The sequence below is a fragment of the Chionomys nivalis genome, chromosome 8 (genome assembly GCF_950005125.1).
Source record: "Chionomys nivalis chromosome 8, mChiNiv1.1, whole genome shotgun sequence".
Taxonomy (NCBI): Eukaryota; Metazoa; Chordata; class Mammalia; order Rodentia; family Cricetidae; genus Chionomys; species Chionomys nivalis.
Window position 1 is genome coordinate 17,490,896 of NC_080093.1, and position 15,752 is coordinate 17,506,647.

At 36.5% G+C, this 15,752-nt stretch overlaps 1 protein-coding gene across 3 annotated transcripts in view; it reads left to right on the top strand.

The window, feature by feature from the left end:
- The window catches only part of Hpse2 (heparanase 2 (inactive)), a 611,174-nt gene that overhangs the window by 290,390 nt on the left and 305,032 nt on the right, over nucleotides 1-15,752 (top strand). The window lies entirely within an intron of this gene.

The window sequence follows — 15,752 nt, forward strand, 5'->3', positions numbered from 1 at the left end:
GCATATGGATTTTATTGTAAGCAGCAGCAGAAATAGAAAATCTTTACTGTAAGCAGTCACTGGAGAGCAATGTCTTGAGTATCACTTAGAGAACTGTTGCTTGCATATGAGTTGAGACCACTTAAAATAGAAGTTATAACATACTCCCCCACTGGGTAGTAGTGGTGCATGCTCTTGGCGAGGTGGGCAGAGACAGGCAGATCTCTGTGAATTTGAGGCCAGCCTGGTCTGCAGAGTGAGTTCCAGGACAGCCAGGGCTACACAGAGAAGCCCTGTCTCAAAAAACAATAAAACAAAACAAAACAATAACAACAAAAAACATACAAACAAAAAGAAACCACCACCACCAACAACAAAAACATTTCACTGCTCTCTCCATGTATTTTATTAATTTGAAGTTCTAAGTTCTAGTTCATTCTAGACAAAAACAGCAGATGACTAGATATCATTATTCTACCTTTGCAGATAAGCTTTCATTAAGAGTTTTGTTTTGTTTGTGAGTTTTTTTAGATTGTTTTGTTTACTGATAATATTGAGCACAAACTTTTTATGAATGTGAATATTTGTTTAAAAATCATGCTAAAAGCATGGCTTATTTTATTGTTAATTAACATTTAATAAGAACCCACTATACACATGCTTCTTAGAGGTAAATCATCATTTTATTATAAAATAAAATGGATTTGGGCAACTTAATTTCCTTTTTGCTTCTTAGTGATGAGGGGTTTAGTACCTTTAACAGTAACACCTACTAGCCTATGTAAGGAAACATACATTGTCTCACTATGACTTTTATACTAAATAAAATTTAGATATATTTTCATAAAATATTGTGTACATGTATAGTAAGCCATTTTTAATTTTATTTGAAAGTTGGAATTACTTGAAAACATTTTATATTACTTCAAAGTGAACAACTCTTAACTCTGCTTATTTTACAGTTGCCTTGCTTCTCCAGTGTTTTATTGCTTTATTTTGTTTTAACTTTTTATTGTTTGAGGATGTCATATGTGCAAATAATAAGTTTGGATCAAACCTTCCCATTCCCTCTCCTCTAATTTTACTCCTATTTCCCCACCACTTTTCCCTCCCAACATTTTGTGTTCTTTTTTGATTAAGTCCATTGAGTGTACTCAGTACTGCAGATATATACATGGGTTTAGGACCCCTCTCAAAGAAAACTTACTTTCCGTTTCTAACAACTATCAGTTGCCAATGACTTCAGAGATAGGGGTGGGACTTCATGAGTCCATCCCCACCCATGTTGGGTTTGGCTAGCTAATCTTGTGTGAGCAGTTCCAGCTTCTGGGAGTTCATGTGTGGGATGACGCCATCATTTCTAGCAAATACTGTTTCTCTACAGATATCCATTGCCTCTGGCTTATATAGTCCTTCCTTCCTTCCTTCCTTCCTTCCTTCCTTCCTTCCTTCCTTCCTTCCTTCCTTCCTTTCTTCCTTCCTTCCTTATATTTTTTCCTTTATTGAAAATAGATTTGTTTTCATATCATATATTTGATTATGCTTTTCCTTCCCCCAACTCCTCCAGGTTCTTCCTACTGGGATCCACAGTCTTTCTCTCTCTTGTTAGAAAACGAACAGGCATCTAAAAATCATAACAAAATAAAACACAAAAATTGGAATAGGTCAAAACAAAGCAGAGAGAAACGAAAAAAAAGCCCTAAACCCCAAAACAAAAACAACCACATACAAGTAACACACATAGACAGAGACACACACGTTCAAACAGAGAAATCCCATAAAAAACACAAAGCCAGAAGCCATAAAAGACATTTAAGGTTAAAAAATGCACAGACAAAATATGAGACATAGAAGCTCCAAAGCTGCCATGTTTCGTGTTAGCATTCTACTGCTGAGCTTGGGGCCTGATCTTAAGTGATTTGTATCCTCACTGAGATTAAATTGTGGAAAACTAATAATTGATTAGCAAATGGTTATTAATTAGAAATAGCTTCTTAGTTAGGGATGAGGTTTGTGTTTACTTCTTTTCTTGGCATTGGGACCCCTCCTTGGTTATGGTGGATTACCATTTTTGGTGTATTCTTGAATTCAGCTTGCATGGATATTACTGAGATTTTTTTTTACATATGTGTTCATAAGAGATATTGCCAACACTTTACTTTTACTTTTTTTTTTTTGTTTTTATATCCCAACCAAAGTTCTCCTCCCTCTCCTTCTAGTCCCCCTCCATTTCCCCTCCTCCTCCACTATTTCTCTTCAGATACAGATGGGCCTCCCGTGGATATCAGTGAGACTAGGCTCTTCCTCTTCTATTAAGGCTGGATGAGGCAACCCAGTAAGAGGAATTGTTTCCAAAAGCAGTAACACTTTACATTTTTATTGGGTCTTTGGTGTCAGGATAATAGTGGCTTCATGAAAAGAATTAGGAAATATTTTTTTAGGTTTCTGTTTTTATTCAATAACTTTAAGAATATTGGTGTTAGTTCTTTGAAAATTCTGCACTGAATCTGTCTGTCTGACCCTGAGCTTTTTAAGGAACTTTAAATTACAGGTTTTGTCCATTCAGGTTTGTAGGTCTGTTTAAATTTTTTATTTCATCTTGATTTAACTTGGTTAGGTTATATATATGAAGTAAATAATCTATTATTTTAGATTTTCTAGTTTGGTGGCATTTAGCTTTTTTAAACATATATCTTTATGATTCTCTGAATTTCCTTAGTGTCTGTTATAGTGTCTCCCTTTTCATCTCAAATTTCATAGTTTGAATCTTTTTTTTTCTGTCTTTAATTTGGCTAAAAATTGTAAATCTTGTTGATTCTCTCCAGGAACTAATCCTTCATTTCACTAATCCTTTGTATTGCTTGTTTTAAATTTTAACCTTTGGTTTGGTTATTTCTTTTCATCCACTCTTTTTGGGGGCATTACTTCTTGTTTTTCTAGATTTTTAAGTATGTCATTAAGTTATTATTTTTCTCTATGAGTTTTCTCTAGTTTTTTGATATAGGAACTTAGTGCTATATGCCCTTGTCCCTAGAACTGCCTTCATTGTTTCCCACAGGTTGGGTGTGTAATGTTTTAATTCTCTCAATTCTAAAAAGTTTTTCTTTTCCTTCTTGATTTCTGTCTTGACCCAATTTTCATTCAGCAGTTTCATTCAGCTTCCATGATTTGTATATCCTCTGCTTCTTCTGTTGTTGATATCCAGTTTGGGTCACATAGGATGCATGATGTTATTTCAATTTTCTTTTAACTGTGGATTACTTTTTGTCCTATATGTGGCCAGTTTTATAGTTTGTTTATAGCTCTCCTATAAGGGTCAGGGCCAGCTTTCTTGCTGCAGCATCTAATAAGGAACAGGGTCAACTATCCCAGGGCCAGCAAAGTACAGGACCAGGTCAGCATAGCCCTTTGATTCCATCGTGCATGGTTCTCGTGGCCCCTAGAGGTGACACAGGCCACAGGCATCAACACAGATCCCAGGTGCAGCAGGACCGCAGATTGGACACAAACATATGGCACTAGGAAGCAGCTTGGGCCCACCTCTGACACTGCCTGGAGTGCCAGGCCCCAAAAGCTGGATTGCCCTGAGACCTAGGAGATAGAACCAAACACATTACCTGAAAGTAATTTCTACATTACAATCTAGGTAGAGAATGCTAAACGGTTTGTGTATAATACACACACTTTCTATCATATAAGGCCTGTTTGAGGACATGACACCTCACTAATTCATTCAATAACTATTTATTAAGCATCTGTCTTATGGATACAATATGGCAGAGTTGAACAAGACAGAATAGCAGATACTTTCTGTAAACGGACTTTTCTGTCCCACCTGCCAGCTCCCCAAAACACCGAGACTTCTTATTAATTATGAAAACTTTGCCAATAGCTTAAGCTTCTTTCTCACTAGTTCATATAACTTAAATTAATCCATTTTTATTAATTTGCTTTCTGCCTCGTGGCTTTATTACCTTTACTCTGCCTATGTTGCTTTCCTGCTTCCTCTGTGTCTGACTGGCGACTCTGCCCTTCTTCCCAGAAGTCTCTCTGCCCCCAAATCCTGCCTAGCTATTGACCATTTAGCTTTTTATTAAACCAATCCAGGTGGCACATATTCACAGTGTACAAAAAGATTATTCCACAACTTTATTTAATTACATTATTATTTATTTATTGGTAAGTGAATAGAATAATCAGGACAGAGGAGTAAAATAGTATCCCTCTTTAAAGAAAGAGATTAAAAATATTTTTACCTGTTCCTCAGCATATCTTAGAGTTGAATGGATGGAGGTGTTGGAAGGATCAGGAGGAGTTTGGAGAGGGGAAAGAAACCATGAACAAATAAACAGTATGAAATCTTTTTTTTTTTTTTTTTTTTTTTTTTTTTTTGGTTTTTCGAGACAGGGTTTCTCTGTGGCTTTGGAGCCTGTCCTGGAACTAGCTCTGTAGACCAGGCTGGTCTCGAACTCACAGAGATCCGCCTGCCTCTGCCTCCCAAGTGCTGGGATTAAAGGTGTGCGCCACCACTGCCCGGCAATCTTTTTAAGAAAAAAGAAAGATGTTTTAATAACCCTGAAATTAGAAAGATTATATTGTGTCCTAGTAACTAAAATATTTCTTTTTGTTCAATTGTAAAATAAGTGATTATTGGTTGAGGAGCTGCTGCCATAAAGGTAGGGGTTGGTGTAAGGTTTGGTTGAGAGCAGTCAGAGGGTGATAGGTTAGATTAAGACTATATGGCCAGGGAGATGGAAAGACGCAGTCCTCCAAGCCTGACAACCTATGGTGGTCCGGGATCCATGTGGTAAAGAGAACTAACTCCTTCCAAAGTTATCTGCTGACCTCCATTAAGTATATCAAGTGCACGTGTGTGTGTGTGTGTATGCGCGCACACGCACACACTTATACACACATGGAATTTTTAAAATGTAAAATAAAAGGTAATATAAAAGGAACATGATGCTTTATCCCAGTGTCAATGGAAAGTAATATTGTATTTCTTAAGTAAGATACTGAATCAATTTTATACTGTTAAAGAATCACTCTATCCAAGTCAGAAGTGTTGTGGAATAGAAGTCTGTGGAATAAACATATTTAGAGGAGTCCAAAATTGGTCTTAATTTACATGCATTATATTTGAGATTTTCTAGGCCATGGACATATGGGTCTAGAGTTTACTGTCAGGTTATCGGAGAACACACTGTGAAGATGATAACAGTAACATGGATGTGCATTGAATTAGTCCTGGATCACTGTTGATGTCTAAGTTCTTGTGGAGTGTTTCATGTCATTTTAATGTGTTTTATGCACAAGTTAAAGATATTCCTCACTTTTTATCTCATTCAGGGCACTTCTACATCTTTCCAAATTATGGTAAAAGCTTCTACACCTAGTGCATGCACCTTGAGTTGGGTCACAGGCATGAACCTCCTACAGTGCATGTTCCATAAATGCTGGGTTATAGATGGGAGGTTTTTGGTAACAAAACCAGAAATCAGTATTCTTTTGCCGCTTGTAACTGTTGAGGATTCATTTTTCTCTCTCTCTCTAATAGTATGACGTTCTACATTTGAGGCAATGGATTTCCTAGGAATTACAGGAATTTTGAGGAATTCTTTTTCTTAACATGGTGTATATTCAGGGAAAATAAATGTGCATGCTCTTATTGCAGCAGGCAGCCAGGAATGTAGAGCTCTTGGAAACCCTATGTAAAGGGTTGTGCAGTGTAAAGATGTATGTAAATCATTTCTAGGGCAAAGTTGATGGAGCTTATTGGTAAATTGGCATGGGTTTTATTCACTAACATTTATTGTCTTGGTGTACCTTAAGAGCACAGACATATAGTTAACAGTTGTTAATACTGGAGAAAGCTACAGCTCATTGTGTGCACGTATGTATGTGTGTAAGATGCATTTCTGCAGAAACTGACTCCAAGAAGGAACATGAGTTTTACATTATGGTTGTTTGCCTTTCTATACATGACTTTGTCTTCAGGCTTTTTCTCACTGGAGCTCAAGTTCTGGTCTACTCCGATGTTCCTCAGTGCAGCTGGAGGCATGTCTTTGGCAAGGTTCTGTGTTTATTATGATCTCTGTGATGTGCAAAAGTAAATTTCTTCTTTAACTTTCTCTTTAAATACTTAGAATTATGAATGTGGTTTTAATTAAGGATTTTAAATTGAAACATTTCCTTTTTCTTAGGACAGTTAGAATACTTTAGGGTTTTGAGAAATACCAGATTCCCAACCCACAAAGTATATATATGGATGTATTATGTATGTCCATATATATTAGTCACTCCTTCCAGCTGCTGTAGTGTGGAGATGGTTGTAGGGCATAGATTTGAGTCATATCACAAATAAAAATTCTGCAACTCATTATACCTTCTTTAAAAATAACCACAACTGATACATACATTTGAAAGACCTTTCCCAAATCATGATGAGTGTTTCTTCTTTATGTAAACTCTTACCCTAACTTGCTCCTCATATCAGACACTGTTTTTTCCTTTTATAGGCTTTCAGCTTTGACAAACCAGTTAGCCTCTACGGACCTCAGGAGCTATGGATAACTTAGTTGTTCAGTGCTTACCACAGGCAGAATAAATGCTTAGTATGAATACATTCCATATGCTTTGATTCCTTTGATTATAAAACATATATGAATGAATTGATATTTTTATATGGCAGTGATTCTGTGGAACTATTATAGAATCTGAGTAACAAATGTTGAATCTAACTTGGATTCAATTACACACTACATATATTTTTATACCATTGGTTCCCTTCATCTACTATGGTCCAGTGTCACTTTAAAAAAAAAAAAAAAAAAACAAACAAAAATCAATATGACTGTCAACCCCTACCAGGTAAATTATAAGAAATATTTTATCTTCTTGGAGTTTGATTTTCAAATAGTGCTACCATTGCTTTCTCAGTCCTAAGCAATCAGCTCTCTATAATATCAACTGAACGTCTGTCATGCTGCCAGAGGACTTATATTTTACTCCTATTTCTGTGATCTGTGTCGAATAGTATTGCTCCTTTGTTTGTGGATACCTTGTAGAGCCACTTGTTCTTCTCCAGACATATAGCTTTGTTTACCTGCATACTCGAGCCTTTCCTCTCCCTGCTCTGTCATCTCACTGCCCTCAGCAAAGGCTGTAAGCTGCTGCTTAATATGCACAGAGAATGATGAATTCAAGGAATTATCAGAGCTTTCAAGATGTCTACCTCTTTCTGGAAGCCGTCAGTCATTTTTACGGATAAAAATTGTACAGTTGCCCTTGGTGCATATGATCCAGTTAATTTAGTCCCTCCTGTGCTTGCAGTATAACATTTTTAAAGTGACTTGATATGAAAGTAGAGAATGTGTGTGTGATGGGCAGGTAGAAAATTGCACTAAATGATAAAATCAGGATCCAAAGCTATGTGAATAGACTATCCCTAAAATATAACAAGATGGGCTTAAATATGCATGCATACAGATAATCAGTTACTTAATGAAAAGAGGTGTTTGTGGGCCAACACAGCAGAAAAAAAATGATATCTTGAAATTTGCGGGCAAACAGATGGATCTAGAAAACATCATGTTGAGTGAGGTAACACAGTCCCGGAAATACAAATATAATATGTAATCACTCATAAGTGACTTTTAAACATAATGCAAAGTAAAACAAGCCTACAATTCACAATCCCAAAGAGCCAAGACTACAATAAAGACCCTAAGAGAGACATACATGGATCTAATCTACATGGAAAGTAGAAAAAGACAAGATCTCCTGAGTAAATTGGGAGCATGGGGACCATGGGAGAGGGTAGAAGGGGAGGAGAGTGGAAGGGAAGGAAGTGGAGAAAAAAATACATAGCTCAATAAAAGAATTTAAAAAAACAAGAAAGAAATAAAGTATTTTATGGAACAGTGATGGAACTCATAAAATCATTAATGCTTCTCTGGATTTAAAAATATGTATTTATATATTTAATGTAGGGGACTGTGAGCTGTCTAATGTGGGTGCTGAGAATCAAACCTCAATCCTCTGAAAGAGTAGCCAGTGGTCCTAACTGCTGAGCCATCTCCTCATCTTCTACTTATGCTGTTTTTAAATAAGAATAATGGGTATAGGGAGACTTTAATAATTTCATTCAGTAATATCCCATGATTATTTTCTCAATTGATGTACTTTTGTGACAAGGAAAATTAATAAATTGTCTTTAGAAAAGACTATTGGATGCTGAAAGCTTTAACCACTGTGGTGATGTTTAATTTATTCGTTTACCAGCATTTATAAACCAAATATTCTGTTTGGAAATGTATTAATTTTGTTACATAATTGTGTTATGGTAAATGGTCACATTTCCTCAGAAATCCACTTGAAAAAAATTTAAAAATTTAAAAAATTAAAAAAATAACAAATATGGGCTTGTGTCTTTGTAACTTTTTGGGGGCTTATGAACTAATGGACTTTATTTCTTCCCCACTTGAGTTTAGACTCATGTTCATTGACTTTTTGACCAGAGTTAAGCTAACCTATGTAGCAGGGAAAATCCCTCTTTTTATATGTTGGGCTTGCGCTTTTGATAAACTCCCGCCTTTTACCAGCAGATGAACATGCTTTGAGCAGCTAGTGATCTGAGGAAGTGGACATAGTTGGAGTCAACCCAGACACAATTTTCATATTTTGGAGTCAAGTTAGCCAAGAAAAACAAGTCAATTGAACCATCAACCTATAGGCAGTATAGCTGGAAATATATTCTGATGCTTATATGCCATTGAGTTTGGGCAATAATTCTCTAGGCAGCATTATTGTAGAAATATTGATCAGTGTAACAGAAAACCTCAGTGTCTCAGTGGACTCACATCAACAGAAGCCCGTGAGTCATTCTAGCTCTCCTAGGGTTAGCTGAGATTGCTGAACTTGGCAGCAGACAATAGGTTTGGTTCAAATAAACTGTGTGGTATTAGAATTTTTCTTGCTCTATTGACTGTCTGGAAAATATTTTTACAGAAAATGACCAAGAAAAAGCAAACTGCACAAGTTTTTTTTGAAGCCTCTGGTAACTGTACTTCTGCTGATTTTCCATTGGCTAAGGCAATTCAAATGGCTAAAATTTCGATAATCTCAGAGACAGGAAGATGTGATTCAAACACAGTGGTAGACCCTGGATAGATGGCAAAGAACGTGAATATATAATGTGAACTCATGGAGAATATGAGGGGCTTGGGTCAGTGTTGCCCAGTTCAGTTCAATGTTGTACACAGATTATTTCTCTGCATCATTACAATAGCACTGTAGAATAAATACCATTACTAATTCTCATAGGGATGAAGGACAGAGGTGCTGAGAGGATGGCAAGTATTCACATATCATACGATAAGTAGATTGTTGTCATAAGGTTTGAACTCTGCGAGTATGGAACCGCACACTGCATGCTGTCTCACAAATGATTCAGTTCTTCCAAAACATGCCTTCTAAGCCATATTTAAAATAGTCACAACTGCTTTGCTTGGAGAGAAGCCATGTGTTGACCATCCTCCTACTTCTAAAGGACTGTCATATGGGAGAGAGAGATTAGGGTTTTTTAATGTGTCATAAAAATATAGTATCCTTGGTGTAAAAGTAGTGGAGAGACGGATCAAAGAGATATACGTTTTGGCACTATTGAAAAAAAAGAACTTTAATACTCAAATCTCAAAAATGGGAATGTTTCCAAGTAAATAGATTGGTGGCCACTAGACATGGGTTACAAACTAGATTCTAATATCACATGGAGAGCCAAATTGATTGTAGAGAAGGTTGAAGCTTTAAGGATCCTTACGGCCAACAAATTCTGTAATTCTGTGAAAGTGTAAATTATTTCCAATGTAGACATTCACTCTGTTAATAGAAATTTTATTACAGTGGGAATGAAGCAGACTTTTCTACTCTTCATAAGGAATAGAAAAGTTTTAGAGCTAGTTAATAATTAGAAACCTTATATCATATTTTGAGTTTAGCTATGCCTCGTTCTGTCTTATTCCAGACATATGGAACAGATAGCTTAGACATAGGTTGTTCATGACAGTGCAGTATAAAGATAATAGAAGTCACTAACTTACTTCCTTCTCCACTCTGAAGCCAGTTCCTCTCATGTAAATGGTAGTATTAAGGGATATGCTTGTAAGTGCTTTCAGCTATTCTCAGCCTGTGATTCTACATATTAAGCATATAGAACTTAATGACTTTAGGCTTATTTTAAAATGTAAAAGTAAGTTAATTATTCTTAAATTTACATTGTTGTTCTTTTAAAAAGATGCAACAGGGACTAAGCCAATGGCAGCGTATGTATATAATGCCAACAATGGGAAGGGGGTCAGAGGCAGACAGATCCTAGGTGTTTACTGGCTAGCCATTCTAACCAAATGACAGATTGTAGGTTCAGTGAGAGACTCTGTCTCAAAAAACACGGTGAACACCATTATCTGGTTTACATATGCATGTGTACCCACACATACACACACACACACACACACACACACATACACACACACACACTACTATTATTGAAAAACTTTGACTTTATTGTTTAAAATTTCCAAATCTTAGTAGAAGGAAAGGAATTCAAGAGAAACTGCATTCTGCTGTATCAGTAACATGACATTCTGTAGTAGTTGTCTAACATTCTTTACTTCTTTACTGCATTTAATCCTATCTAGTTTTCTTGAATGTAGTTTTTAGTACAAGTTTCAACACTAAGTAAGCAATGGGCTGACATTATTATAAGTGTAAAAACAATGTTTGAAATAACACTTTTTGTTACAAAGAGAAGTTTACTTGATGAGTGGTGATGACTACACTCATCTGTGAGTGCAAGGAAAACATTTAGAATGTAGTTATGGATTATTATAGTTTATTAAAGTGGTAATTATAGGTTGTTTTCCAAGATCCCAAGACTTCACTAGTACTGGGCAGTTGACTAGGTAGCCAAAAATAAAAGAAATGACTAAAACATACTTCTTAAACAATACTTATTAGGTAACACAGGTTGCCCAAGTTTTAGTAAAAATCTTGTTCTTAACTTGCTGACACTAATACCTGTTTTTTTCTGTTAATCAGCGTAAACAGCATTATTAGCAAAGTTTTGAGGACAAAACTTGGCACTCCAGCTGCCCCAGTGGGCTAGGTTCAGCTGTCCACTGCAATGAAAGTGAGGGAGAAGCGGCTTATTAAACATGACCACACTGAGAAAAGGAAACGATGAGGAAACCCGGGGACCCCCAAGTCTCCAAGTTCCTCCTCTGACATTAACATGAACTTTAGCTTAAGTTGAGAAAGAGGAGTGGATAATTAAGCCTCCTAGGGAATGCGCCATCTGCCTGATGATTGATAGCTCAGTTCTCATTTCACAGGTGATGCTGAGAAAGCTGTCACTGCCATGCTTGTCATTATTTTGAGGAGAACAGTCTGGTTCTCTTGGAATGATTAGTTCTGTCTAGGATGTGGCCTGGCAACCATGGATAAGTGTCTCATTTGCATGTAGACTGTCCTGCAGACCTGCCTGTTGTTTTATTTGACTCCCCAGTCACAAAAATGTGTAAAAAGATGGATTTAAGAACTCGAGGAAGCAAACGATAAAGTATCTACAGTACATTGGGTCTTCCAGCCTTAGAATTGTTTTCATCACAATTTAAATTATTTTGCACATAAACTGAAATTCCTTTTCCATTTTATAGAAAAAAAATTAAATTTGAACAGTCCAAAATTAGCATAAACTGTAATGGCTGCTAATAAATTAGTAATGTAGTTGCATTTTTAAAAAAACTTTTATTTTAATTCATTTTTAATCTTTTGTTTATTTTACATACCAATTGCAGTTTTCCCTTCCTCCTTTCCTCTTGTTCCTTCCCCCACCTCCTTTCTACTCCCTGTCCCATCTACTCCTCAGAAAGGATAAAGCCTCCCATGGGGAGTCAACAAAGCCTGGCATATCAAACTGAGGCAGGACTTAGCTCCTCCACCCTGCATCAAGGCCCATAGGAAATGGGTTCCAAAAGGCCAACTCATGAAGCGGGGGACAAATCCTGTTTCCACTGCTAAAAAACCCACAAACACACCAAACTACATGATTAGAGATTACAGCTGTGTTTTCTCCCTTCCCTTCCCCCATACCAACTCTTCCATTTCCCCTTCCTTGGTCTCTTTCAAATTCATGGTCTCTTTTTACTATTATTTGTTATTGCATGCATGCATATGTGTGTGTGTATGCATATATATTTCTAAGTATAACCTGCTCAATCTGTATAATGTTACTTGTATGTATGTTTTCAGGACTTACTATTTGTTATTAGACAACCATGAAGATCTTTTAAGAGATAAAAAAATGAGTTTGAAGTTTCTTTCTTTTTAGTTTAAAAAACTTGATACTTTTTAAGGGACAGGGGTATAGGTAGACACTATGCTTGCTTTTCCAGCTGCCCAGACCTGAATAATAACACAGAAACTATATTAATTACAACACTGTTTGGCTGATGTCTCAGGCTTATTTCTAGTTAGTTCTAACATTTTTAATTAACCCATTTCTATTATTTTATATTTTAACACAAGACTCATGGTTTATTACCTCTTGCTTCTTGGGCAGCTGCATGGCATCTCCTCAGCTCTATCTATTCTCTCTATATCTTTGTTCGGATCTCCTGTCTGGCTTTACTCTGCTAAGCCATTGGCCAAAACAGCTTTATTCATCAACCAATAAAAGCAACACATATACAGTAGAACATCCCACATCATCTCTCCTTTTCTGTCCCATTAAAATGGAAGGTTTTGACTTTAATATAGTAAAATTACATATGCAAAACAGTTATCAAGCAAGAATTGTAGTTACAATATTTAGACCTTTTACATTTGACCAATTAAGGAAAATACTCTTACGATCTATCCTATCTTTGTGAGTCTAAAGTTTTATATCTAATTTATTTTATCATAACTAAGGAAAGCTATAACTATCTCTCTTCAACTCTTCAAAGACCCCAGAAGGATATAATATTACCTAAGTAAACAGGAAGTACATTGTAACCAACTTCTAAAGTTCAAGAATTGACAGAGACATCTTGTTGCCTGACAGTCACCCAAAGTTCTTCTGTACTGTTGGGACATTCATCTTTAGCCCACAAAGCTCACAGTATCCAGCAGACTTTTCCAAGAAGCAGAAAATTTGAAGAACTGTTCTGCCTTGTTTATTAGTTTATTAGTTGTTTTCTTCTATGTCTTCAAAGAAAACACAATAATATACATAATCTAGACTCCCTGTGTATATTCCATCTTTACATGGCTTATTTTTCTTACTCTATTACTTTTTCTACAAGTTTAATGTTTATTCTATTTTCTTTACTCCTTTAAACTATGACTTTACTCTTATAATTGTCTATACTATTTTTCTTTCTCTCTCAAGGCTACATACATTTATCCAACACTGTGACTCATTTAGATGTTCTTACCATCTAATTTGTCTTTATTGTGTACATATCTATAATTATTTTCTGACCAGGAGCACATTTTCCCCCTTTTAAATGCTAAGCAGACATGGCCAGGACCAACTCCGTGGCCCTGCCTGTTGACTCCACCCAGTCAAACATGGTGGAGGCATGTTCACTGCCTCTGAGAGCTATTTATACTGCCCCAGCTCCAGGGTCACAGCAGATTTTGAAGTCAAGATACTATATATATATATATTAGCTTAACAGCATGTAAAATGAAATGTCTCTCTGCAGTTAGCTCATTCACATTCAAAAAATTTAAAGAAAACAATAGTATACATAATCCAGACTGTCTGTGTGTTTCTTATCTTCACATGGCTTATTTTTTTTTACTCTATTGCTTTTTAATGTTTATTTTATTAACTTTATCCCTTTAATCTATATCTATACTCTTTCTTCTTTCTTTCTTAAGCCCATGTACATTTATTGAACACTGGGACCCATTCAGAGGTCCTTTTCATCTGAATCTGTCTTTATTGCATATCTGTAATCATTTACTGACCAGGAGCAAATTTTTTCTAATGCTAAGCAGACATGGCCAGGATCAACTCCACAGTCCTGCCTGTTTGCTCAACCCAGTTCAACATGGCGGAGGCATGTTCACTGCCTATGCGAGCCATGCTCACTGCCCCAGCTCCAGGGATGCAGTGGGTCTATGTCGCTTTTAAGCAATTTGTAACATGTTGCTCACAGATACCATTTAAGAAGTGATTTGTAACTGGACCAGCATGAACCAGGAAGCCAGCTCGTAAAGGAAAGTTTTTGCTGCTAATGCTGAATCAGGAAACCTCTTACAGAAATCAAGCTTCTGCTTGCCACTAGCAAACAGAGCACACTGAGAAAATGCTGCTACCAAGAAGCCATTCTTAACTCTGTTCTTTTGTGTCTAGAATTCCTTCCCAAGCTCTCTCAGGTTTTATGTAGATGTAGTTGGCCCACACTGGCACCACTTTATAGGTGGAGACTATGCTTGATTTTATGGTGTATGATTTGTTACCTCTTGCTTCTTGGGCAGCTACATGGCATCTGCCTCCTTCAGCAGCTACATAGTGTCTCCACAACTCTGCCTCCTCTCTCTCTATATATATATATCTGTTTGCATTTCCCACCTGGCTTTACTCTGCTAAGTCACTGGCTGAAACAGCTTTATTCATCATCCAATAAAAGCAGCACATATACAGAAGGATATCCCATATCACAAGGGCTGTGTGTCATAGTGCACATATGGAGATCAGAGTGTAACTTTCAGGACTGTATTGTCCCCTTCTACCATGAGTCAAAGAGCTGTACTCAGAATATAAGACTTAATTGCAATCACTTTAACCCACTGAATGTTGAGTCATCTTGCTGGCTCATTGTGAAGTTTCTATAAAAACTGTGGGGTCATTTTACCTACTCTATTTCACACAGTGAGCAGCACTCTCAAATTAAAGGTGAACAGATTTATATTTGAAGATAACATGCTGAAGAATTTATATTTTCATGGTCAACAACCAGCTTAATTGATAATCTGCTCAAAAAACCAGAAGTTCATAAATGTACTCACTCTGATTCTTTCTTTTTGATTTTAAATTTTAAAGAACTCTATCCCTAGATTTAAAAACTGGAGGACATAATGTGGACACTTTCTATATGTGATGTAGAAAGGTGTGAAGAGAGTCATTCCTACCCTGACAATTAGAAAGATCAGATATTATATGAAGTCATAATATATAGAAACTGTTCTTTCTGGCAGAAAGATTGGTCTCTAAAGGAAGCTGTGTTTTACAAAATGTACTAAGATGAAATTTTGAATTACTATCTTTGAATGTTGAGTAAGCATGAGTGTTCTGAAGCTTCAGGCAAAGAAGGGTCCATACTTGGCATTTGTTTCCACAATAAGGACTCAAGGGAGATTTGAGATGCAATGACATGGAGACTGAAGAGTCTTCCTTGATTGTGCATGTGTGGATCTAGATGTCATTGCAGAAAAGGCGAATTCCTGGGTGGTCCGCATTTTTCTATGTGGCAGAAGATGGAAGCCCTCGGAAGAAGGATAGAAAACTTTGTCACCACAAACTAGCCCCACTGTGATTATCAGAAAAGAAAATGAAAAGGGTAAATGCTTCTTGGTGTGTGGACAGAAACTAGGTCAGGCCCAACTATTAGGGTATTGTATCCTATCACAAAGTGTAAGGTCACTGAGAAATTTCTCTTCTAGGAGCACAGGACATGCCTAATGTGATACTAGAAAAAGACAACAGATAAGCGTACTCTCAG